The sequence below is a fragment of the Castor canadensis genome, chromosome 17 (genome assembly GCF_047511655.1).
Source record: "Castor canadensis chromosome 17, mCasCan1.hap1v2, whole genome shotgun sequence".
NCBI classification, from domain to species: Eukaryota; Metazoa; Chordata; class Mammalia; order Rodentia; family Castoridae; genus Castor; species Castor canadensis.
Genome location: NC_133402.1, coordinates 52,718,992 through 52,744,245, shown reverse-complemented (window position 1 = coordinate 52,744,245; position 25,254 = coordinate 52,718,992). Strand labels below are relative to the sequence as shown.

General features: G+C 39.7%; 1 protein-coding gene across 17 annotated transcripts in view; it reads right to left on the bottom strand.

The window, feature by feature from the left end:
- Positions 1-25,254, bottom strand: part of Nek11 (NIMA related kinase 11) — a 295,994-nt gene that overhangs the window by 243,083 nt on the left and 27,657 nt on the right. The window lies entirely within an intron of this gene.

Sequence of the window (25,254 nt, the reverse complement as noted above, 5' to 3'; positions counted from 1 at the left end):
GAGAGAAGCGCTTTGGAAAGCCAACTACGTGTGCAGCCAGATGCTGCTGATTACAGCAAGCTTTGGCTACGCATTCAGGCGAGTTCTGAAAACATTTTACAAAGATGTCCTTTCAGAGTTACCACCCATGCATGTTAATTAAAGTCTATTTAGAGTAGAAACTCTCTTAATTAAGGACCCTGTAACGAAGGATGGATTCACCGTCATTTTCCAGTTGTGTCTAACAGATGCTCACCCCTGCCCTTGCCATAGGGAGTGCCTGTGGCTTGGAGGCTCTCTGGCATGGTAAAGTTTATATCATATAAGCTAGAAAAGCTAAACCAAATGCTTAACAAAAGCTTGGAAATGACAAGTTGTGAAATAAATTGCTGTCAAGTTTTAATAAGACAGTTCTAAAAGTTGGTTAAACGTTAAATTCTTATTCCACATTATACAAGATAAACCTAGAAAACTTAATATACTATGGCTGGGGCTTATGCAAAAGTATGAAGGTGTACCTAACTAGAGGACATTAGATGTTAGCTATACATTAGAAACAGAGAAAATTTGCAAATATGTGTTTTAAGTTGATGTTTTAATGAGTGTTATTTCATTTCAAAATTGTTTCCTCTATCAACCAAGTACCAGTTCCAATCACATTGAATAAGAGGGCTCCTAACATTCATAAAAACGTGACTATACTATCAACTTTTCATTAACTCATGCAAGTCTTTCCCTTTAGCTGTTCTATTGTGGAAGGATAGTAGTTTCTTGGACAATACCAAAGGAAGAACTCGCTTTTTGGGTCAGATTCAGGGCCTAGAAGCTTCTGTTGCAGTCAGCATACTGTTGTACAGCTTTCCCCAATGCCATTTCTCAGTGAGTCTGTGTGAAAAGACCCTAAGTCAAGAAATCTGTCCCAGAAACTTGAGAACACTTGAAAAGTGCCCTTATGCTACTCTAGTGTTAGGTAATAGTGTCTGACTTTTTTTTTTTGACCAATAAAAGATGGGTCACAGTTCTGTCCTCTAAAGTCTCAGAAGGAAAACCTTCTACTCCAAGATGACCATTACTTAAGTTTTTCTAAAATTTGAGTACTTTAACATTTTGTTAATTTTAAATGTCCTCCCTATTCTTCTCATTCTGAACTCATCCCATCCCAAAAAAACAAACAACAGCAAACAACAGCTGCTTCCACCATGGGAAAGTTGGCTGCAGTATCCCGGGCATCTCTGCACGAGGAAATGCCAGAGAGTCAGGCTCTACCACTCACAAGGTGTCTTTCAATACGAGTGCAGGTTAGAAAGTTAGAAGATTTGGCTCCCTTCCCCTAGTGTCCGCATTGTCTTGTTAGGTATTGAAGACCTGTTAAGACTCCTTACTTGATAACAAGGTAGAGTCTACAGAAATTCATGTTGGGCAACATATTTTATCAAATAGAATTTGGTAGAAATGATCTGTTCTTAAGAGTGGCCTCTCAGACTGTTAGTAAGCCCAAAGAAACAAGAAATGACATGTAAAGCTACATTTTTCTGTAACTTCCAAAGACTGTAAATGACATCTTCATAGTTTTTTTTTAGTAATTTACTGTCCCCTGCTAGTGAGCAGTTATAAAAGTCACAGTGGTTAAGCACGACAAAATAAAACCTTACATAAACTGAGCATAAAATTTGCTGAAGGAACAAATGTTATATAAAAAAACTTAAAAACATTTATTTTTCCTTGCAATAGAGCATGAGATTTTACAATAGTTACCTGAGCCCTGTCTGGCAGCCTGAGAACAAAGCACAAAATCTCATTTACCCTCAGCTTAGTGGACCAAGTTAGAGCTATTAGCAGGTAATATCTATTATAGTCATCTCAAGGTGATGCAGAGATATTCTACCTTCCTTGCCCAAAATCGTGTTGCTGAACTGACAGAAGAAACTCTCATGGCATATCACTTAATATGAGATCCCGATCAGTCAAAGATAGCATGGAGGTACCAAGTCAAGGACAGCTTGTCACTTGCTCGGTGACTCTCAGCTTGTCACACTTCCTAAATAATATGACAGATATTTATTTTATCAGAGCCTTAACTGTTCAGAAGAAACTTTTTGACAGCAGCAAAGATGGGCACCCTTGGAGACTCACCTATCTTGCAAACCTCCTGCTCTCTTTCCTGAGTAACACATATCTTTCTTTCTAGAACAAGTAGTAAACTGACCAACTTTGGAGAATGATTTTGCAAATTTAGGATAACTGTGGCTAATTTTAAACCTAGAAACTGCTCATCTTTTCCACAAATGGGACACATGATAATTCTGAGAGATTTATCCTGGGCTATTTCCCCCTAAATCTCTTTGTATTTTTTTTTTCACATTTTCCCTGATCAGCCAGCAGCAGACAATGCCTTAGGAAAAAAGAGGAAATTTCTACATCAAATGTAAGTCAAATTCCTGGCTTTTTAGTTTCCAAAGGAGAGTCCAATTATAAAAATAAAGAATATGGGGGAACACTTACCAGTGGGTGATCATTGTTCCAGCCCCCAGCTAGAGGCTCTGGATCAGGACAAAGCAAAAAGGTCAGAAGGCAGGTAAGAAAACTGGATACTTCAGAGCCCTTGAAAATAGTAGATGTATCCTAGGACCAGGTCTAGAGCGGGGCTATACAGAGAACTCCAAGATAGGTAGGAGGGCCTCTGAGCAAAATATTGGTTCTCTCTTCCAAAATAAAGTGCAGAACCCTGTATTTTCTTGGGTCCATTAAAGGTAGGAATTACAGAAAGCCTGTCAAAGGGCATGTAAACACATGAGCCAGTATCTTGTAGAGAGCCTCAGCAGGGTCCTGGAGATGGGAACGACATCCTATTCAGTCATGGCCATCTCAGCAAAGGCCAGTCAGTCAGCAGGACTACAAGGCTTTCCGGTTAGTTCACAGCTAACTCTGTAGTACCTTCCCTTGTGATTGAGCCATCAACATTCAGTTATTGCATGTGCATAGTGTAGAGGGCACTGGGCAGTCATGGTCCCTGCCCTTGTGTGTACTGGGGAAGAAAATAATAAACAGATAAGTGTGCAAGAGTGTGTGTATATAAAAATATGTTTGTATTTTACAACTTCAAATTGAAGTGACTCCTCTGAAGTTACAGTAAAGGATGTCTGAGGGCCCTCTACTCCAGAGTTGAGACTGTGATGTAGTCATAACTGGGCCCACTTGGAACAAAGTCTCAGGACATACACCAAAGATTTTAAGTTCAACTTAGACAAAAGAGTGCATTTTTGAAATTATGGTAGGTTTTTTCATCAATCTAGTGAGGCAGCAAATACTTTTATCTGCCTTTCTTAAGTGAGGTCTCAATTTGCCTCTCCTGTTTTCACAAGACATCACTGCAGCTGACACTTGTCACTGGTGGCTGCCCAGCACCTGCAGACAGCTTCCCAACATGGCAAGAGACCCCTGGACTGTGGCTCCTGCCTTCCCCAGATGCTAAACACAAACATACATGCCAACCTATCTCTCCCAGGCTCCCTTGAGTTTGTATGCTGATGTGGGCCTAAAACCCAGCTGCACCCACCTGAGACTTTGACATGGGTATGAGCCACGTGAAGAATTGTGGTGACGCAGATGTCATCAGCAACAGCATGCCCTAGGGTCAATAGCAGTAGGCCACTTCAGTGGTGATCAAACATCAACTCTGGCCTCCACCCTGCTCCCTGTGTATCTATGTTGCTATGAGCTAGTTGCTCTGGGACAAAGTCCTTTGCACTTAAATCAGGCAGAGTGCCTGTTCTGGTCTATACCTGGGAGCCCTGACCAAGGCAATCACATAAGCACTTGCCAGTGTGACTACAAATCATTGCAAACACTGGGACAATAAAAACTAAATTACCACGTTTGGCTCATTTAACTCCTTTTTTTTATCTTAAATCTTACAATCTTCTGTAGAATTTAAGGAAACAGATTGTTTTCCCCATTTATGGGTAGAAATATCATGACAATGGGAAACATCCTGTTTAAAGTTATTTCATCTCCTTTAAAAGGACATATAACTTTAAACAGTTTAGGGACATGAAAACCAGTGCAGAAAATGATTTTTTTAAGTGGCACATTAATTTAAAAGAAAAAATGAAAGAACCAGGAACTAAGAATATCTAAAGGAATAGCTAGGGGGAAAAAAATCCAGTGTAGAGTACACTACAGATGGAATTTTATTCTGTTGATTTTCTATCGCTTGACAAATCAAATACGTATTTAAAGTCTATGGCCAGAGAAAAAGACAAAATTATTTGATAGGAAATCATCACATGACATAAATATAAGCCTCTTTTCCTTCTTTAACAATTAAATCCCTGATTCAAAGTCACTTGGGAACAAGAACTCCCCAATTCATCTATCTGTTCCCTTACCCTGATCACAAGCATGCAGCAGTCTTTGAACACAGCAAGGGCTCAAATGACATCATGGTGCAGTGCAGGGATGGCAAGCTTCAGGTACCCACAGCAGACACCAGCACCTCTGGAGCCAAGACTGGCACCAGACTTCAGATTACACAAGGCTCTAGACAGTCACTACCAACGATCTCCAGGTAGGAAAATCCACTCTTCCGTTACTTCACCATGTACTTATGTGTGCCAAATGCCATGCTATTTGTTGGGGATACCAAGATGGAAAAGATAAAGCTCCTGCCTTCCAAGAGAGCTGAGGCTAATGGAGGAGTCCACCAAGTAAACAAATAGACAACTTCAGGATAAATGCTATAATAGATCTGGGAATGGACAGGGGGCGGGAGGAGGGCAGAAATCACCCTTCTGTGAGGAGAGAGGAAAAGGCAAAATCTATGAAATAGAGTTCCTGGACCTTGCTTTTGCGTATGAAAAGTATTCCATAGCTGTAGAGTCACCTTCTTCTCAGGGAGATTCCAAGTAGCAAAAGAAATGCATTCATCATGCCATACTATTTGCCCTGTATAAATCAATACCCAATAGAAGAATGTACTTCATTACTTGAACAGGCTATAAACTATAAATTATGTTACATATGTGTATACACGCATAATCACAGTACACATACATTGTGGAATGAAGAATGAAAAACGTTATGGGGAGGAGTACTATAAAATTATTAGGTTCACAAAACATTCCTTCCTTCCTTCCTTCCTTCCTTCCTTCCTTCCTTCCTTCCTTCCTTCCTTCCTTCCTTCCTTCCTTCCTCCTCACCCATCTTTCTACCCACACTTTCTCCCAAAAGAGCATTTAAGCTTCATACAAGATTTTAAAAATTAACATGAGGGACCCTCCCTCCATCAAGCCACACTCGGCTCTAAAGGACCCTCTTCACTTGAATTCTCCAGAAACCAAGCCCCAGTACAAGGATTTGAGTGCAAGCAGTCAATTTGGGAAGTGACAGGAGAGTGGGGAAGTGAGACACAGCAGTGGAGAAGGCCATTAAAGAGTATATTATCAAGAACTCTGGGAGCTAGTGTAGAATACAAAGCTCAGAATTCCCCTACCCTAGGGAAGAGATGTGAGGGGGCTCTCCCATTCCCAAGTTAGGTCACCCCCGCCCTGGACTATTAACTTCCCCTGTCTTCTATCCTGCCAGGGCACAGGAGACCCTAAAGGCTGGAGAGCACCAGCAACAGAACTGTGGGCACTGGCAGTGGAGGCTGAGTCCATGCACTAGGAAGTGCTCAGTGCCCAGGGGAAGCAGGCAGGGCCCCAACACAATCTTCCCCCAACATAGAGATGAAAATAAAGGAAATTTCCCTCACGTTAAATTCTGGTCTACTTTATCCGTGTTTCTGACAATAGGTTGGATATAGGAATTCATGGACATAGTAAAGTGTCAGGAATACTGAATAACTAGCCACAAATCAATTATAATCTACACACAAATTCCATTTTCCATGCTTGTCAAAACTGACTTAATCTATAAATTTTAACAGCATAGAATTTATATATAATAGGCAAATTATAATAATACAGATAAAGAGCAAGAGTAAAGTTATTTTGACATTTTTATTTGGCAAATATGCTATCCCTGACTCTAGTCTAGATTACATTTTTATTTGTGGTGACAATTTCCATGTGGTGTTCAATGTTGGTACTATAACAAATTACACCTTTCACTTTCAAAGAACAGCAAGCAAACAGAATTTGGGGACTAGAAGGTTTGAAAATAGATACTGCCTAAATAAAAAATTAATAATCCTGTGAAGTCTATAACTTTTCCTATCTGTATATATTAGAAAAAAGAAATGACCTAAGCATGTCTCAAACCTAGAGATCGTGCTCACTGGACATTTTTGGAGAGAATGTTGTCAATGCAAGAATAGAGCTGGCTTCAGGATGGGCCATGTCCAGTCCTTCTTCAAGGGACTCCTCCTCCATGGAGGACAGATGTAGAAAAGGAAAAGTGTCTCATTGTTCTGTGTGTAAAGCCCTTCCCCCAAGGATCTGACCAGTCTATGGCCACGAGAAAGTGCTAATTAGAGAGCTACAAAAGAGCATTTTCTCTGGCCATGCTGGAAAGCCTTTTATTTGCACAGGAATTATAAGGCAGCTATTTCCTTACCATTTCCAAAGTCAAGCCTCTATGAAAGTTGCTGGGACTGTCTCATGGAAAAGCACACAGAAAGCAATGCCCTTCTCTCTCCTTTTAGTCAAAACATGAGTGGATTCCCCCCATGGAATCTGGCTTTCTAGAACTTTTATCTTTTACTCTAAAAGTTTTCTTTATAACCAGATATGTAGTAGGGTGAATTGTAATTCTCCCTCAAAACCAGGTATGACTCCTCCTCTCCCCATCCTTTCTCCCCCACATTTTTAGACAAATGGCCAAGTGATTTTATTTTTCTTATTTACACAGATGGGCAAAGTCAGTGAATATTGTGGCTTAGTTATTTTAACTAAATAACTAAACACCGATGGCTATCTACCACACAGTCCTAGCACTGCACCCATACACTCCAAAAGGAAAGACCCTCTCCCCAACCTCTTAGTGATGATAAATTGTCTAAGCCAATCATGTAATCCCATTCACATTGCTAGTGATTAGTCTGGGCATGTGATCAATACTGGCCTGTAAGATGTGAAGAGGTCTCCTAAATGGTTTAATGAACATGCATTTTTTCTATGATTCTCTGATAACAGGGAGGAGAGAGAAAATTACCAATATAAGGAATTACTTCATTTTATACAGTCTAAAGCCTAAAACTTGAAAAATTAAGAATAAAGTCATGTGCTGAGTATGGTGGCTCATGTTTGTAATTCCAGCTACTAGGGAGGCAGAAATCAATCTGGAGGATCTCCAGTACAGGCCAGCCTAGACAAAACATTATCTAGACCCCATCTCAACCAACGTGCTTGGGGGTGGTAGTACATGCCTGTCATTCCCATCTGCATGGACATGAAAGTAGGAAGATCACTGTCCAGAACAGCCCAGATAAAAAACACAAGACCTCATCTAAAAAGTAACCTAAAGCAAAAAGGGCTAGGGGTGTGACTTAAGTGGCACTCTTGCAAAGCAAGCACAAGACCTTGAGTTCAAATCCCCCCCAAAAAATAAAGTCATTGAGTGCTAGAAGCATAAAACTTATAGAAGGCAAAACAAAGTTCCAAGAACTACATGCAGCGTTTATTCACATTGTAGCACCATGAGAAGCTCTCAGCTCAAAGCCCCTCTTGACTCCTCCATGTCTGCATCAGGTGCCTGTCTTCTGTGCTCCCACTGCATCCTATAGCAGCCTGTATCTAATATTTGGTTAACACCATGATTTCTCTTACTGGACTATAGGCACTTTATAGGCCAGAGTGGGACTTTACTCACATGGCATTCCCAGTTCTTGGTTGTGTCTGGTATGTGTAAACATACATACTCACCACCCTTCAAAATTCCTCACTCCACCAGAGCAATTCAACTTTCATGTACTTATTTTCATATTTATTTATTTCTCTCCCCCAAAAATAAAACTAATTATCTTCCATTCATTTCTGTATTTCCAGGATCAGGCACAGTTCTTGGCATATAGCAAATGCTCCAGAAATGCGTGCTGACGACTAAATGATTAAAATCAAAAGCACCCAAACACTGTTGATAAACATAAGTCACAACTTTTGTACATGGTGTTTTCCTCTGTAGATACATATCAGCTGGATATCAATCAGAAAATGGAAATTTATTTTAAAAATTTTTGCTTTTTGACATATATATGCTGGCATAGCTCTGGAAGCTGACTTACCCTGACAGCTGACAGTAATATTAACATAGACAAAGAAAAATGACAGTCACCACAAGCTGACAAATGGTTTGGCTCAGTTGTTCACATATTGCAGAGAGAGAAATGCTAGCACCTGTTGCAACTGCCTGATGGAAGAGACGCACAAAGCTACACAGTTGTCCTAAGCCTACTCCCTTAGTCAACTTCTTTTCCAATTTGGGGATGAATTTTATGTACTTGTACATAAAAGCACCTCAACCTAGTGAAATCCTGGAAAGTCAAATAATTCATTCAAGGTCATAAAACAAGTGACAGCAGATCACTCACCAACCTCTCACAGGAGCAAACAGCCCACCAACTTTCAAGAACAGATTTTTGTCTCCAAATTTAACTTTCTCCTTTCCTGTGTTAGCATCAAGGTTCTTAGTGTCTGATAACTAAGACAATCTAAGACAATCTAAGAATTTTCATTTCAAAACCATTCTTCTAAGAACAAAAACTCCTGCTACTTACTCTCCTTCCCTCCTTAGCACTGAAAAAAAAAAAAGAAAAAACAAAAACCTCCTCTTGGTGATTGGGATAATGGCCTTGCTTTTGATGAGGCACTAATAAGGCTGTGTCTGTTCTTCATTATGATAGTTTGAGAATTATAGGAAATCTTACCAGTAGTCAAGAGAATTAGAAAGCCCCAGATTTGCAGTTTGGGAAGGAGAACTGTTTCTCAGGAGTTACCTTCCTAGCCAGGTGGTGAAATCCACATTTTTGAGGTTGTCCTGTGTAACACAACCCTGCAGGTGTACTTTGTATGTTGGAGGAACAGTTTTTTCAGAAGTTCAACTACACAAGACTCATTCAATTTAAAATTGTTGAACAAAGGAGAAGTAGTAATATGCCTTAAAAATAAGTATCAATAACATAAGACTCTAGACAGTAAATCACTCGTTCTCCTTCTCACAATTTGAAAGGTACTGAGCTTTGAACAAACAAAGATCCTGTGTATGTCAAAAAGGAAATTAAAGAGCAGAATAATGTCAATAAGAATATGAAAGATAATTTACCATAGATAATCAAATCAGCTTGTTATGATTGTTATACACTCAAAATTTGCAATTAATGTTTGGTTAATATTTAAAATGCAATATTAAAATGAATAATTCATATCAGAAATTCATTTTGAATATTATGGAAAAATAGAATTATGGATTACAATGAGATAATCAGATGTGATGCAAAGACTACCATGAAATTGGGATGCAGTGACAAATTGAGTCTTAAGAAGCAACAAAAACCAATTAGCTCCATTTCCTGGACTAGATAAAACTGATAAAAGACATACAGCACTTAGAGTAAAATTAAATTATGATCTGGACAGTAAGTTTGTTAGTCTGATATCTAGCATGCTCAAGGCCCCAGGTTCCATCTCAGCACCTCCAGAGTTCTTGTCATTGTCACTGTCATCATCATCTAGGGTTTTGATTAAATAAAGTCCCCTAATCTTACTTGCAGTAGGTGCTAGGTGGCCTCAAGTTACATTAAGATAGTCAAAAATAGCAAAAGGTGTATAATTCTGAATTCCAGACTCTATGTCATCATTATGGCAAGTGTAACATATGGACTTGAACTAAAACTTTTACTTTAGCATAAAGCAGGTTGCTACTGTGCTTCCAAAGAGACAGGGGAGGAAAATGACCTGTGCTAGCATACTTTCACTACAAGGTTTAAGAAACTGATTCTAGGTCTTATATTTTTGCTGAGTTGTGCTAATACAGAAGTAATTCTGTTGGTGCAGCTGAAAAGTCAGGCCTTTGCCTACTGACAGAGCTCACATTCTATTCCACTAGTAGGAAGGATCTCGTTTCCCTGAATGACAACTTATGGATTTAGTCATTGATTTGCAACACCCAGAAAAGTCTCTGTGGACTGCGTAAGAAAAGGAGAGGACGGAACAATGTGACTAACCTGTCTATGATTATACAGGCCTGCGTTTTTCAAAGACAGGAGAGTGGAGGGGAGCCCAGCTAGAAGAAGCTTTGGGCATTCAGACATCTCCAAAGAGGGCTGTGTGGTCTGTCCTGCAGGCACAAGCCATCCACAGGAATACCACATGAAGACTACCTCTTTGTCATCACTCTGAGCAAAAGACACTAAAAAATGAAGCCTGGGTGTGATTTTTCTACCAGATTCAGAGTTTCTGGGATTTATGTGAAGCTACAAAGCATTTCCATATACAGAAGCTAAAAGGAAAAAAAAACTGTTAAAATCATAAGGCATGAGACCGAAATGAGCCTAAAGGAGGAAGAGACACAGGATGTTAAGAGTGGTGCTTTCCAAATTTTACTGTGCACTAATCACCGCAGGATCTTTTAAAATGCTGCTTCCCAGCACAGAATAGCTGTTAGCAGAGCCTGGGAAGGGTCGGGGGAGGAAAGGATGGAGACAGGATGGTTAACGAGTAGGTACAGGGGAGCAGTAGAGTCGGAGAATAACTTCTAATGTCCTATAGCACACGAGGATAACTTTGGTTGACAGTTGATCATATTTTTGAAAATAGCTAGTAAGAGGATTTTAAATGTTCTCAGCACAAAGGAATGATAAAAGTCTGAGGTGGCAGGTATGCTGACTACCCCACTATGATCATCACATACTGTATATAGGTACTGAAATATCACATGGTGCCCTGTAAATGTGTACAATTATTGCATGCCATAATTAAAATAGAGGTTGTTAAAAATGCTGCTTCTGACTTGGCAGGTCTAGGGCAGGCCCCTAGTCTCTGTTTCTAACAAGGTGTCAGGTGATGGTCAAGGCTACTTGTCCCTAGACCATGCTTTGAGTAGCAAGGGTCCAAGCAGTCAGTGATCCAGAAGACTGTCAGGGCAAGAGTGCTGAAAGACCACAGAGTTCTCCAGAGGCTGGGGGAAGAGAGTTCACTTGAAGAGCAGGCCAACTGAGAAGGCCATGTGTCCCCTTCTGCCCACAAGCCGGAAGATCTCACTTGAAACAAAGGACCAAGAACTGCTACTAGACCAGCCTGTTAATTGTGGATCAGGACACTGGCACTCAGACAGACTGTACTACCTGCCCTCCTGAGAACATTCAGCCCAGACTGGCCTTGAACTCTCAAACCTCCTGCCTCAGCCTTTCTGCATGCACACCACCACTCCTAGCAACCTGTGAGTTTTAAAACACAATTAGGAAAATCTTCCTTCATTTTGGCCCAAATTACTTAAACTGCAATTTGCACTGGTTTCCTCTTGTTCTGTTCCTTGAAGTGATCAATAACAGCTGCCCACTGACCCTTCAAACATTCTTGTTACAGAATTATTACTGTAATGTACTTATACTTAGCCTTATTGCATAGATGATTTGGCATATCTTATATAAATAAAGCAGAAAATTAAGACCAGCCAAGAATAGATGGAAAAAACAAACATGGAAAAGAGCACAAGTGTGCTGGCCCAAAACTTTGCTATTGTTGAACTTCCAAGTTCATTCCACACTGCCTAAGATGAACAGTTACCACGATTACTACTAACATTATGGCTGGCAGTGATACTAATGCCACAGGTGCAATTCTGGGTTGTTGGTTTTTTATACTTTTTTAAAAATCATTTTTATTATCATATTATTGTTGTACTGGGAATACATCATGACATTTACAAAAGTTCTTGTACAATATGTTATAGTCAAATTCACATCCTCCATCATTCTCCTTGAATAGTTTCAACAGGTCTCATTTTTCCATTTGCATACCTTGAGTGCCTAATATTTCCACCATATTCGCCCTCCTTCACCCTTTCCCTATATCCTCCTCCCTCCAACTGGTATCAAACCCCAGATAGCACGTGTTTTACCTTTTTGCCCTCTGTTGCTGAAAAAAGACATTTTTGTTTGGTTAAGATAGGTACACAGGGAGTTTCATTGTGGCATTTCTATGTATATGTATTATAACCCAAATTGGTTCATCCTCTCCATTTTTATCATTTCTACCTTAGTCTCCATCTAATGGTGATTTCAACAGGTTTAAAAATTTTATATTCATTTGTGTATAGAAAGTACATCAACCTTATTCACCTTATTTTTTATTGTTGTGCTGGGTGTGGGTACGTTACAGCATTTACAAAGGTTCTTACAATATATCAAATATATTATTCTTGAATTCACTCCCTGCACTTCTCTCCCCTATTCCCCCTCCCTTGATTCCTGAAACAGTTTCAACAGGTATCATTTTTGCATTTACATACATGTGTATACATTGTTTGCACCATATTCATCCTCCTACCCCTTTCACTGCCACCTCCACCACTCCCACTGGTGCCAACTCCCCCCTCTCCCACTGCAGAACCTATTCTACCTTCCTGTAAAAGAAAAAATATAAAAGAACAAACGAGAAACATGACACTTTGCTACTTTGAGATAAAAATAGCTACACAGGGAGTTTCTTTGTGTTGTTCCCATGCATATGTATATTACTGCTCCAGTTGATTGGCCTCTTCCAGTCCTCTTCACTCCTCCCTAGTCTGCTTCCCATGGTGGTCCCAGCCAGTTTAAAACTTCTATATTCGTTCCTGTACAGTGAGCACATCAACTTCATTCAAGTTTTTGGTTTCCTTCCCTTGTCCTATCCCTCCCATGAATAGCTACCCTTAGTGTGACCCATGTCCTATAATATTTCTGTATTTGTTTTAGGTCTATAATCCACATATGAGGAAGAACATGTGGCTTTTGGCCTTCTGAGCCTGGCTAATTTCACTTAAGATGACATTCTCCAATTCCATCCATTTACCTGCAAATGACAAAATTTCATTCTTCTTTGTGGTTGAGTAAAATTCCATTGTGTATAAATACCACATTTTCTTAATCCATTCATCAGTAGTGGGACAACTTCAAAGTTTCCATTGCAGCCTGATTCACATTCCTTCAGGTATATCCTGAGAAGTATTTCTGGATCATATGGTAGGTCCACTTTCACTTTTTTAAGGAGCCTCCATACTGTTTTCCATAGTGGTTGTACTAGCTTACATTCCCACCAGCAGTGTATGAGGGTTCCTTTTTCTACACATCCTTACCAACATTTGGTGGTGGTGGTGGTGTTCTGAATGGTAGCTATTCTAACAGGAGTTAGAAGGAATCTTAGTGTGCTTTTGATTTGCATTTCCTTTATGGCCAAGGATGGTGAGCATTTTTTCTAGGTTCAATTCTTGACTGCTACAAAGGGGCATCCTCTGGATCCTTAGTGACAAGACCATTTTAATTTGGTCACATGGCAGTAAAGGTGTTCCCCATATAGGACCTCAGTGGTTCTTTAAACAGAATTCGTTCAGAAACAATTCCAACTTACATGTGGAAAAATGCACTTCACTGCATTATTTGATTTAAGAAAAGCTTCTCAACTCTTACCTTAATGCTAGTTTCTAAATTTGGTGCGTGTTGATGGGGTACCTGGTCCTTTGACTCTTACTTGTTAGAGGTGCAGCCTCTGTCTTCAAGGAGTTTGTGATTAAGTGGAAAGCAAACACAAGTAAGTAAAGCCATAAGAACAAAACATGCACTTTAAAGGATGAAATGAATATCCTACAAATAGAATCAAAGCCCAAAATGTGAGATAATTATAAAACAACATCAACCCACTACAATAGTGACACTGGATGATCATGGCAAAACAAGTGTCATTTATGGAGCAGTTATCTTGCACCATGCATAGTGCTAAGAGACTATCACAGCCCACCATTTTTGACATGAAGAAGCTGAGATACAGAGAGATTAAAACGTTCAGCAAAAGACACAGAGTTGGTTGAGTGTAAAACCATAACTCATAGTAACTGAGTCCCCACTTCTGAACCTCGGGCACCTCCCCACTGGGGGATGCTGCCTTCTGAGGTTAGAAGTCCAATCCCATCGAGCTTTGCACTGAGGAACTGAACTTGAAAACACATTCTCTGCAAATGGTTGATAATATGAATAATTAGGGGAGAAGGGAGAGGTACCCTTCCTCCAAACACATGTTCCAAATTTCATAATTTTCTTTCAAAAATTATAGAGCACTAATCCTGACAGAAATCTCTGCCAAAATTGAAGAACTGAAGAATAAACAGATGGCTCATGACCATTTAAACAAGAAGCAGTGCCCAGCAAAGGCTCACATGGGTTTAGAGAGAAGACCCCAAATTAACTCAATGTCTTTTCATGAGAGGATTGCTTGATTGGTAGATCAGAAAGAAGCAATTATTCATACTAATTCATGATTTCAGTCTACCTGATGACACTATTTTAACAGATGTCCAAGAGAAAAGCCTTGTGATAAACTTTTGAGAGAGATGCAGTCTTTGTGTGGATTCATGACTTGTTGAACAAGCAGACAAACATGCTAAAGAGCCTTAGGCCTTGGATGGTATATCCTATAATGTCATTAGGCTCTATCCCCAACAATCTCTTCACCAATATTCTGTTATGAGTTGAAGATCTACAAAGACATATTTACCAAGTTTGCAGATGGCTTGGCAGCATAATCAGTAGGCATAATGTACAGTCAAGTTTTCAAGATGATTGGGGAAGCTGAAATATGAGGTAGAAATCACCAAGACTAGATTTTGCCAGGCTAAATCTCAAGTTCTGCAGTGAGTCAGGAAAATCAAACACTCAAATCTAAGATGCGTGGCACATGGCTTAAGAGCAGAATGGCTCTTCTACTAAAACTCTGAGGAGGGTGTGGGAAGGGAACTGCTTCCCCACATTACACACAAATTCAATATGAGACAACAACAGGATGTAACTGCCAAAACTGCTCCTGAGATTCCAAGCTGATTTTGAAGTATATGAGAGGTTTTAGTATTAATACACTTGCCTCCACCATGCCTCTTGAGCTCAGGCCTGCGAATCTTACTTCAAGGAGAATATTATCACCAATGTTAGCTTGAGGAATGGTGACTAAGAAGCCCAGGAGTCTTCAAATCAGATGATCCAGGAATGGAGGAACAAGGAGAGAGACAGAGCTGACATACTTCAAGCAGTAGCTTATAAAATGTGCCAGGAATGTTTTCTGTGCCAGTCCTTGAACACTTAGAACTATATAGTTATTATTTTCTCCATTTATAAATAAGAAAACTAAGATTGATAGTTCAGGTAATAGTCCAAAGTTAGTGGAGAGACAGGGATATAAATGCAGCACAATCTGACTTTTAAAGTCAGGGCTCGAGCTTGTATCTTAGATGCTGTTCTTCCAGCAGACACATGTGTCTCTTCAGTTCAGCAGTACAGGCCTACTTTCACTAAAGTGAATGTTTCTCCCACTTGAAAACGCTGAAAAGGAGAGGATCCAAGATGGCGACTGGGGCACAAATGCAGACAGCGTGAGCTCCATGAATCAGGGACCTTGCTGAGACACTGGAGCCATGCTTGGCAGAGGTGAAGCACCAGGGAGAGTTGAAACTTTCGCACCCTGAACCCCTAGACCATGGACAGCTTCTCCATGCTATGATACACTGAGAGAACAGGCGGGCCACAATCCCCATGCTGACACCCATGCCGGCTGCTGGCTCCAAATGAGCTTGGGAGATCTTCAGCAGACCAAACAGGTGAGTGCCAAGCATCATGTGATATCCCTCAGCCACCCCTGGGATAAACCAGCACAAACCCCCTGGACAGACTGATCCCCCCGCAAAAAAACAAAAACAAAAACTGAACAATAAACAACAGAACTAAAAACTAGTGCATGGTGGGGGTGGCAAAGAGCCAAACACTCATGAACCATCAGTAAACAAATGGCAGCAGGTGATAGGCCACTGCCTGAAGTAGGGAAAGAGCAAAGGCGGCAGACTACAGGGCCCAGTCCCTGGGCACCCACAGTCAGATGGCTCTGCCATGTTGAGGAACAAACAGTGAACCATCACAACACACTGACTGGGGCAGCTGGCTGACAGATCACTGACCTTGCCCTTGCCCTTCCCCCAGGGAAAGGCAGGGAGGCAAAGAAATAAGCTCCTAGTAAACAAGCACAGAGATAAGCCAACTCCAAAGCAGGACAACTAGTAGACTGCAGAGCTGCCACACCTCACTGCAGGAGAAGCTGACCAAGCAGCAGCTGCTGACAGACAGAATAAAAAAAAAAAAAACACTACTCATAGGCCAACCACCTGGAAAGATTAAGACAGAGCTTCTGCTTAAATACCAACACCAGGACTGGATACTGGAGGAGTAACACCAGAAGTTAAATTAAGACTGAAATTCTATTGATCCTGGACCTGGAGTTTTTGTTTGTTTGTTTGTTCTTTATTTGCTCATCTCTCCCCATTGATTTCTTTGGGGTTTCTGTTTGTTTTGTTTTTTGGGTTTTTTGGTTCTGTTCTGTTGTTGTTGTTTTTTTGTTTTATCACTGTGAATTAGTTAATACTAAATTATACCCAAACCAGGGACAGAAACAGCACACACACAATTAGCCAAAAACCCAATACAGCCACAAAACAAAATTTAACCAAGGGAAAGAAAACAGGTGTCTGAAACCACAGCTAGCCTATCAAGAACAGTTACACAATACCAACAGGAATCACGGGAAGAAGAAAAAGGAATGGAAACCATTCTCCTCCAAAAAATTACTTAATACAGGATTCAGAGGGAAATGAAGAAAATGGATATCCAGTTCCACACTCCAACAAAACAAAGATAAATGATGCCAATGAACCCAGTGATGTCCACAAGAACATCCTTAAAGAAGATATCCTGCAAGTAATCACTGAGAATTTCATGGAGATGAAACTAGACATGGTTAACCAAAATGTACAAGAAGCACTCAAGAAATTTCAACACAAAAATAAAGAATATGAGAAGACCCAGAAACAAATACATGAAATTATAGGAGCCCTAAATAAACACCAAAGTGAAACAGAGAACACTACAACTGAGGAGATAAATGAATTAAAGATGAAAATAGACAATATTAAAGAGGAAATGACCCATGACATGGAAAATCTCAGAAAAACGAACAAAACAGAAACACAAAACACAATGGAAGGCAACTCCAGCAGACTAGAACAAACAGAAGACAGAATCTCAGAACCTGAAGATAAAATGGAAATTCAAGGAAAAACTGAAGAGCTATTAGTCACACAACTCAAGACCTGCGAAAGGAATATGCAAGAATCACTGACTCCATCAAAACATCAAATCTGAGAATCACGGGCATTGAAAATGAGAAGAGGTCCAAGCAAAATGGATTCACAATATATTCAACAATATAATAACAGAAAATTTCCCAAATCTAGAGAAAGTTATGCCCATTTTCAGGTACAGGAAGCCTTCAGGATGCCAGACAGACTTGACCAAAACAGAACTACCCCACAACATATTATCATAAAACAACAAGCACAGAGAATACAGAAAGAATATTGAAGGCTGTAAGAGAGAAAAAACAGATAACATACAAAGGTAAACCCATTAAAATCACAGCAGATTTCTCAACAGAAACCTTAAAAGCAAGAAGGGCATAGAGTGAGGTATTCTGGACACTTAATGAAAATAATTTCAATCCTAGGATACTCTACCCAGCAAAACTATTTTTCAAAATAGATGGAGCAATAAAATCTTCCATGATAAGCAGAAACTAAAACATATATGACCAACAAGCCACCACTACAAAAGATTCTCCAAGAAATTCTGCACATACAAAATGAAAGCAAACAAAACCATGTGAGGATAGGCAGTACAAAACCACAGGAGAAGAAAAGATAAGGAACAGAAAGTAGCATACATTCAGTTGCACAAAATCAAACCCTTAAACAACAAAAACAACTAAATGACAAGAATCACCACATAACCATCAATACTAACACTCAATGTTAATGGACTTAATTCCCCCATCAAAAGACTCCATTTGGCAAACTGGATTAAAAAGGAAGACCCAACAATTTGTTGTTTACAAGAGCTCCATCTCATTGACAGAAACAAGCACTCCCTTAGCATGAAAAGCTGGAAGATGATTTACCAGCCATTGGCCCACAAAAACAGTCAGGAGTAGGAATACTTATCTCTGACAAAGTAGACTTCAAACTTACATTGATCAAGCGAGATAGAAAAGGACACTCCATACTAATAAAAGGGGAAATACACCAAAAGGACATAACAATTATCAACCTATATGCACCCAATCATCAAACATACTCTGAAGGACCTAAAAGCACATATAGAGTCAACACAGTAGTAATGGGAGACTTTAACACCTCCCTATCACCAGTACATAGGTCATCCAAACAAAAAGTCAACAAAGAAATTCTAGAGCTAAATCACACCATAGATCAAATGGACCTAGCTGATGTCTAAAGAATATTTCATCCAACATCTGCACAATATATATTCTTCTCATTAGCCCATGGAATTTCTCCAAAATTGATCATATCTTAGGCCACAAAGCAAGTCTCAGCAAATATAAGAAAATAGAAAAAATCCCATGCATTCTATCTGATCTCAATGCATTAAAACTAGAACTCAACAACAAAAACAACAGCAGAAAATATGCAAACAATTAGAAGCTGAACAACACATTGCTCAATGATCAATGGGTCATTGATGAAATAAGAGAGGAGATTAAAAGGTTCCTGGAAGTTAATGAAAATGAGAACATGGCCTATCAGAACCTATGGAACACAGCAAAGGCAGTCCTAAGAGGAAAGTTTATAGCCATGAGTGCACATACTAAAAGGACAGAAAGATCTCAAATCAATGACCTAATGCTACATTTCAAACTCCTAGAAAAACAAGAACAAGCAAATCCCAAAACAAGCAGAAGGAGAGAAATAATAAAAATATGGGCCAAAATCAACAAAATAGAAACAAACAAACAAACAAAAAAACATTCAAAGAATCAATGAAACAAAAAGCTGGTTCTTTGAAAACATAAATAAGATTGACAGACCCCTGGACCCCTGGCAAACCTGACTAAAATGAGGAGAGAAAAAACCCAAATCAGTAAAATCAGAAATGCAAAAGAGGAGATAACAACAAATACCACAGAAATCCAGGAAATCATCAGAGACTATTTTGAGAACCTATATTCTAATAAATTTGAAAATCTTGAAGAAATGGACAGATTTCTAGATACATATGATCATCCAAAACTGAACCAAGAGGAAATTAATCACCTGAATAGATCTATAACACAAAAAGAAATTGAAGCAGCAATAAAGAGCCTCCCAAAAAAATTAAAGTCCATGACCTGATGGATTTACAGCTGAATTCTATCAGACCTTTATGAAGAACTAATAACAACCCTCCTTAAATTGTTCCATGAAATAGAAAGGGAAGGAGCACTGCCTAACTCATTTTATGAAGCCAGTATTACACTCATCCCAAAACCAGATAAAGACACCTCCAAAAAGGAGAACTACAGGCCAATCTCCTTAATGAACATCAATGCAAAAATCCTCAATAAAAAAATGGCAAATCAAATCAAACAACACATCAGAAAGATCATTCAGCACGACCAAGTCGGCTTCATCCCAAGCATGCAGGGGTGGTTCAACATAAACAAATTTATAAACGTAATACAGCACATTAATAGAAGCAAAGACAAAAACCACGTGATCATCTCAAAAGATGTAGAAAAAGCCTTTGATGAGATCCAACACCACATCATGATAAAAGCTCTAAGAAAACTAGGAACAGAAGGAAAGTACCTCAACATCATGACAAACCTACAGCAGCATTATACTTAATGGTGAAAAACTGAAACTATTTCCCCTAAAATCAGGAATGAGATAAGGGTGCCCACTATCCCCACTCCTATTCAACATAGTACTGGAATTCTTAGCCACAGTAATTAGGCAAGAAGAAGAAATAAAAGGAATACAAATAGGTAAAGAAACTGTCAAAATATCCCTATTTGCAGGCAATATGATCCTATACCTTAAAGACCCAAAAAACGTTACCCAAAAACTCCTAGACACCTTAAACAGCTATAGCAAGGTGGCAGGATACAAAATCAACTTACAAAAACCATTAGCCTTTCTATTCACCAATAATGAACAAACTGTGAAAGAATATATGGAAACAATTCCATTCACAGTAGCCTCAAAAAAATCAAATACCTAGGACTAAACTTAACAAAGGATATGAATGACCTCTACAAGGAGAACTACAAACCCCTGAAGAAAGAGATCGAGGAAGACTACAGAAGGTGGAGAGATCTCCCATGCTCATGGATTGGTAGGATCAATGTAGTAAAAATGACTATACTACCAAAAGCAATCTACATGTTCAACATAATTCCCATCAAAATCCCAATGACATTCATCTCAGAGATTGAAAAATCTACCCTAAAGTTCATTTGGAAACACAAGAGACCATGAGTAGCCAGGGCAATACTCATCAAAAAGAGCAATGCTGGAGGTATCATAATACCCAACTTCAAACTATATTACAAAGCCATAGCAATAAAAACAGCATGGTACTGGCACAAAAACAGACATGAAAACCAGTGGAACAGAATAGAGGACTCGGATATGAATCCACACAGGTATGCCCACCTTATTTTTGACAAAGGTGCCAAAAAAATATACGATGGAGAAAAGACAAATGTTGCTGGGAAAAGTGGCTATACATCTTCAAAAAAACTGAAACTGATCCATGTTTATCACCCTATACTAGTGTCAACTCAAAATGGATTAAGGACCTTAATATCAGACCTGAAACTCTGAAGTTAGTACAGGAAAGAGCAGGGAATACTCTGGAAGTAATAGTTATAGGCAAGGACTTCCTCAATAGAACCCCAGCAGCTCAGCAACTAAGAAAAGGATGGACAAATGGAACTTCATAAAATTAAAAAGCTTCTGCACAAAAAAGAAATGGTCTCTAAACTGAAGTTACCACACACAGAGTGGGAGAAAATATTTGCCAGCTAAGGAACATCAGACAAGAGACTGATAACCAGATTATACAGGGAACTTAAGAAACTAAACTCTCCCAAAATCAATGAACCAATAAAGAAATGGGCAACAGAACTAAACAGAACTTTCTCAAAAGAAGAAATTGAAATGGCCAAAAAACACATGAAAAAATGCTCACCATCTCTAGCCATAAGAGAAATGCAAATCAAAATCACACTAAGATTCCACCTCACCCCTGTTAGAATAGCCATCATCAAAAACACCATCAACAAATGTGTTGGCGAGGTTGTGGGGAAAAAGGAACCCTCGTATACTGCTGGTGGGAATGCAAGCTAGTGCAACCATTCTGGAAAAACATTTGGAGGCATCTTAGAAATCTAAATATAGATCTGTCATATGATCCAGCAATCCCACTCCTGGGGATATACCCAAAGGAATGTGACTCAGGTTACTCCAGAGGGATTTGCACACCCATGTTTATTGCAGCACTATTCACAATAGCCAAGTTATGGAAACAGCCAAGATGCCCCACTACTGACAAATGGATTAGGAAAACGTGGTATTTATACACAATGGAATTTTACTCAGCCATGAAGAAGAATGAAATCTTATCATTCGCAAGTAAATGGATGGATCTGGAGAACATCATTCTGAGCAAAGTTAGCCAGGCTCAGAAGACCAAAATCGTATGTTCTCCCTCATATGTGGACTTTAGACCTAGGGCAAATACAGCAATGTGGTTGGACTTGGGTTACATGCTAAGGGGAGAGCACATACAGGAGGTATGGGGATAGGTAGAAAACCCAAAACATGAAAGTGTTCGATGTCCCCACTCTAGAAGAGCTAATACAGAAACCTTAAAGCAACAGAGGTCAATATGGGAAGTGGATCAGGAACTAGTGAAAAGGTCAGATAGAGATGAATCAACTTGGGTTGTAACACATGGGTACATGGAAGCAATGCTAGGAATCTCTCTGTATAGCTATCCTTATCTCAACTAGCAAAAATGCTTTGTCTTTCTTATTATTGTTTATGTCTTCTCTTCAACAAAATTAGAGATAAGGGCATAACAGGCTCTGCCTGGAAGCAAGGGGGTTGGGGGGAAAGGGAGGGGGTGGGGGGCAGGGGAGAAAAATGGCCCAAACAATGTATGCACATGTGAATAAATGAATAGAAAATTTTTAAATAAATAAATAAAAATAAAAATAAAGTCAAGGTTCTTCCTAATACATTATTAATGTAGTCTTCATTCAGCCATTTCAACTTTGATGATGCTAACTGAGGGAAAGATGAGACGGAGAAGGGATGTGATAGCTATGTCACACAGCTCCTGTACATGCCAGGGTTGTCATGCCTCCTCTCATGCTAGCTCCCTTCCTGGGATGCCCTCTCCTTACCAGATTAATGTTCATCCTATAAGTCTACCTCCTACATTCATGTCCTCTCCACTGTCTTTTCCACTCTGTAAAAATGGGGTGAGTGCCTCTCTACCTGACCTGGCCTGCAAGGTGTTGAAAGTGCCTATTTGCATCCTGCCACCTAACTGGTCTGGAAATTCTTTGAAGGCATGATCCATTCCCAATTTTGTTTTTATTTTTTGTTCATAGCAGTTTTATTAAGATGTAATTCACATACCACTGAATTCACTCCTTTAAAATCTACAGTCAGTAGCTTTTAGTATATTCCCAGGGGTTTACAACCATCACAACTATCTAATTGTAGAATGTATTCATCATCTGACTCATAGATTGGCCTGTGTTCACCCAAAATTCATAGGGTGAAGTCTCAACCCCCAGTACCTCAGCATGTAACTGTTATTTAGAAATGACATCTTTATGAGGTAATTAAGTTAAAATGAGGCCAATGGAGTGTTCCTAAGCCATTCAGCCGTACCCTTGTAGGACAAGAGTGACAGAGGCATGACAGCACATTTGTACACACACAGGAAAGACAACGTGAAGACAGAGTGAGAAGATGGCCATCTGCAAGCCTAGGAGAGCAACCTCAGGAGAAGTCAACCCTGTCAGCCCCGATCTTGGACTTTTACCTTTCAGAACAGTGTTCAACCCACCCATCTGTGGTACTTTCTTATAGCAAATCCAGTCTCCAGAGAAACCCCTCACCCATTAGCAGTCATTCTCATCCCCACAGTCTCTGACAACCACTAATCTATTTCTTGTCTCTATGAATTTACTTATTTTGAATATCTCATATAAATGGAACTACAGAATATATGGGCTTTTGTGATTGGCTTCTTTCACTTAGCATGTTTTTAAGGTTCATCCATGTTGTAGCATTTATCAGTACTTCGGTCTTTTTGTGGCCAAGTAATATTCTATTGTATGGGTATACCACATGTTGTTTATCCATTTGTCGGTTAATGGACTTTTGGATTGTTTCCATCTTTTGGTCTGATGAATAATGCTACTATAAACATTTGTATACAAGTTGTTGTGGGGGCATGTGTTTTTATTTCTTTAGGGTATATACCAAGGAGTAAAAGTGCTGGGTCATGTGGTGATTCCATATTTAATGTTTCGAGGAACCCCCAGATTGTTTCGCAAAGCAGCTGTACCAGTTTACATTCCCACCATCAGCATATTTGGGTTCCAATTTTTCTATACTCTGATACTCATCATCTCTTTTTTTTATTCTAGCTATACTAGTGGGTGTGACCTGGTCTCTCATTGTGGTTTTTGACATACATATCTCTGACACTAAAGACACTGAGTATTTTGCCATGTGCTTATTTGGCCCTGTGTCTTTGGAGAAATGTCTTTTTCTGTTTAATTCATGTTCCCAGCTTCTAGTCCAGCACTGTGCCTATAGTACCAGCTCAATAAATGGAAGTCATAAACCATTTGTAACAAAATCATCCAAAGTTCCCAGCTGAGACTTATGGATCAAATTTTCCATGCTCAAGAATCTATATTTAAATAAGGTTAGTGAGGGGAGGGGGTGTTTCCTGACTCACACTGAATCAGTCCCTTTAAATATCTGAGGAGCTGGTATGTATTCAGAGGTAAACTTGATCTATGCTCTTCTAGACCTCAGAAGTGGGTCTAGTGGTCAAGAATCACAGGCACCTCACAAGGAGGTAATCATGTTACCTCGCCAAGTGGTGTCACGTTGTAATTGCTGGCCCATCTGTCACAGAAGTCACAGAAGGGAGTCACACATTGGGTGCTATGCTATCTCTGTACCTGGTAGACTCATTCTAATTTTTATTCTGTTTTATGAGGGAAAAAAATCTCTTGGAATTGGTTGTATCTAAAATAGACTGAGTCTCTACTCAAGGACCATGTGTGTTTTCTCAACCCATGTACTTTCCCTACTTCCTGCTTTTCTCCGGAAAAGGAGAAAGTGATACTTTACTAACTCCACACAAGCTATCCCACCTTGAACATTGCCCCGATACACATATACTCTCCTTTCTGCTGTCTACCAGCTTTCTTGTTCCAAAAAGCAGATATTCCCCAAAGGAATTTATTATAAATTTAATGGATGGGTCACATATTCACCAGGCACTTCTGGACCAGGCTAGGGATATCTGCCTGCCATCATCACTGGCACCAGGCCCATGGCGCTACTGCCCAGGCACTCCTTCATGCCACCACTGCCACCATCAGAGTGGCCTTCCTGAGGCTCCCAACCCTTCGTCATCAGCTCCTAACTCTAAGTCCAGGATGTTAGACTAGAGTGCATGATGGTCAATAAATAGGTAAGTGAATCCACAATGAAAGAATTCAACAACACTGGGAGCACCAGGCACCACAAAGCGTGTTTAAAAAAAAAAAAGAAAAACCCAAAGGACCAATTTATGCTTTCCAGGAGCTTAGGTTTTAGGTGAAGAGCTCAGGCATATGAAAATCATTAGGCAACAACCAGAAGGTTCCCCATAACTAAGGAGCACAGTTTAAGGTGACAGACATGGATGTAGCAATGTAACTGCAGGTTGGGGTAATTTGCATAACACCAGATAACCAAAGAATATATGTAGTTGGCAGCTTCCATCAGCCCTGCACCTCTGGTCACCAAAAAGACATTTTCCAACCTTATAATCTGAACCAGACACCCTTGTAAATTAAAGACCAAAACTTCTTTGTACCTACTCTCTCCCCTGGTTCCATTCTCATTATCACACCTTATTTTTAAATCAACTTTGAGGGCTGCAGACTTGGCTCAAGTGGTACAGTGCCTGTC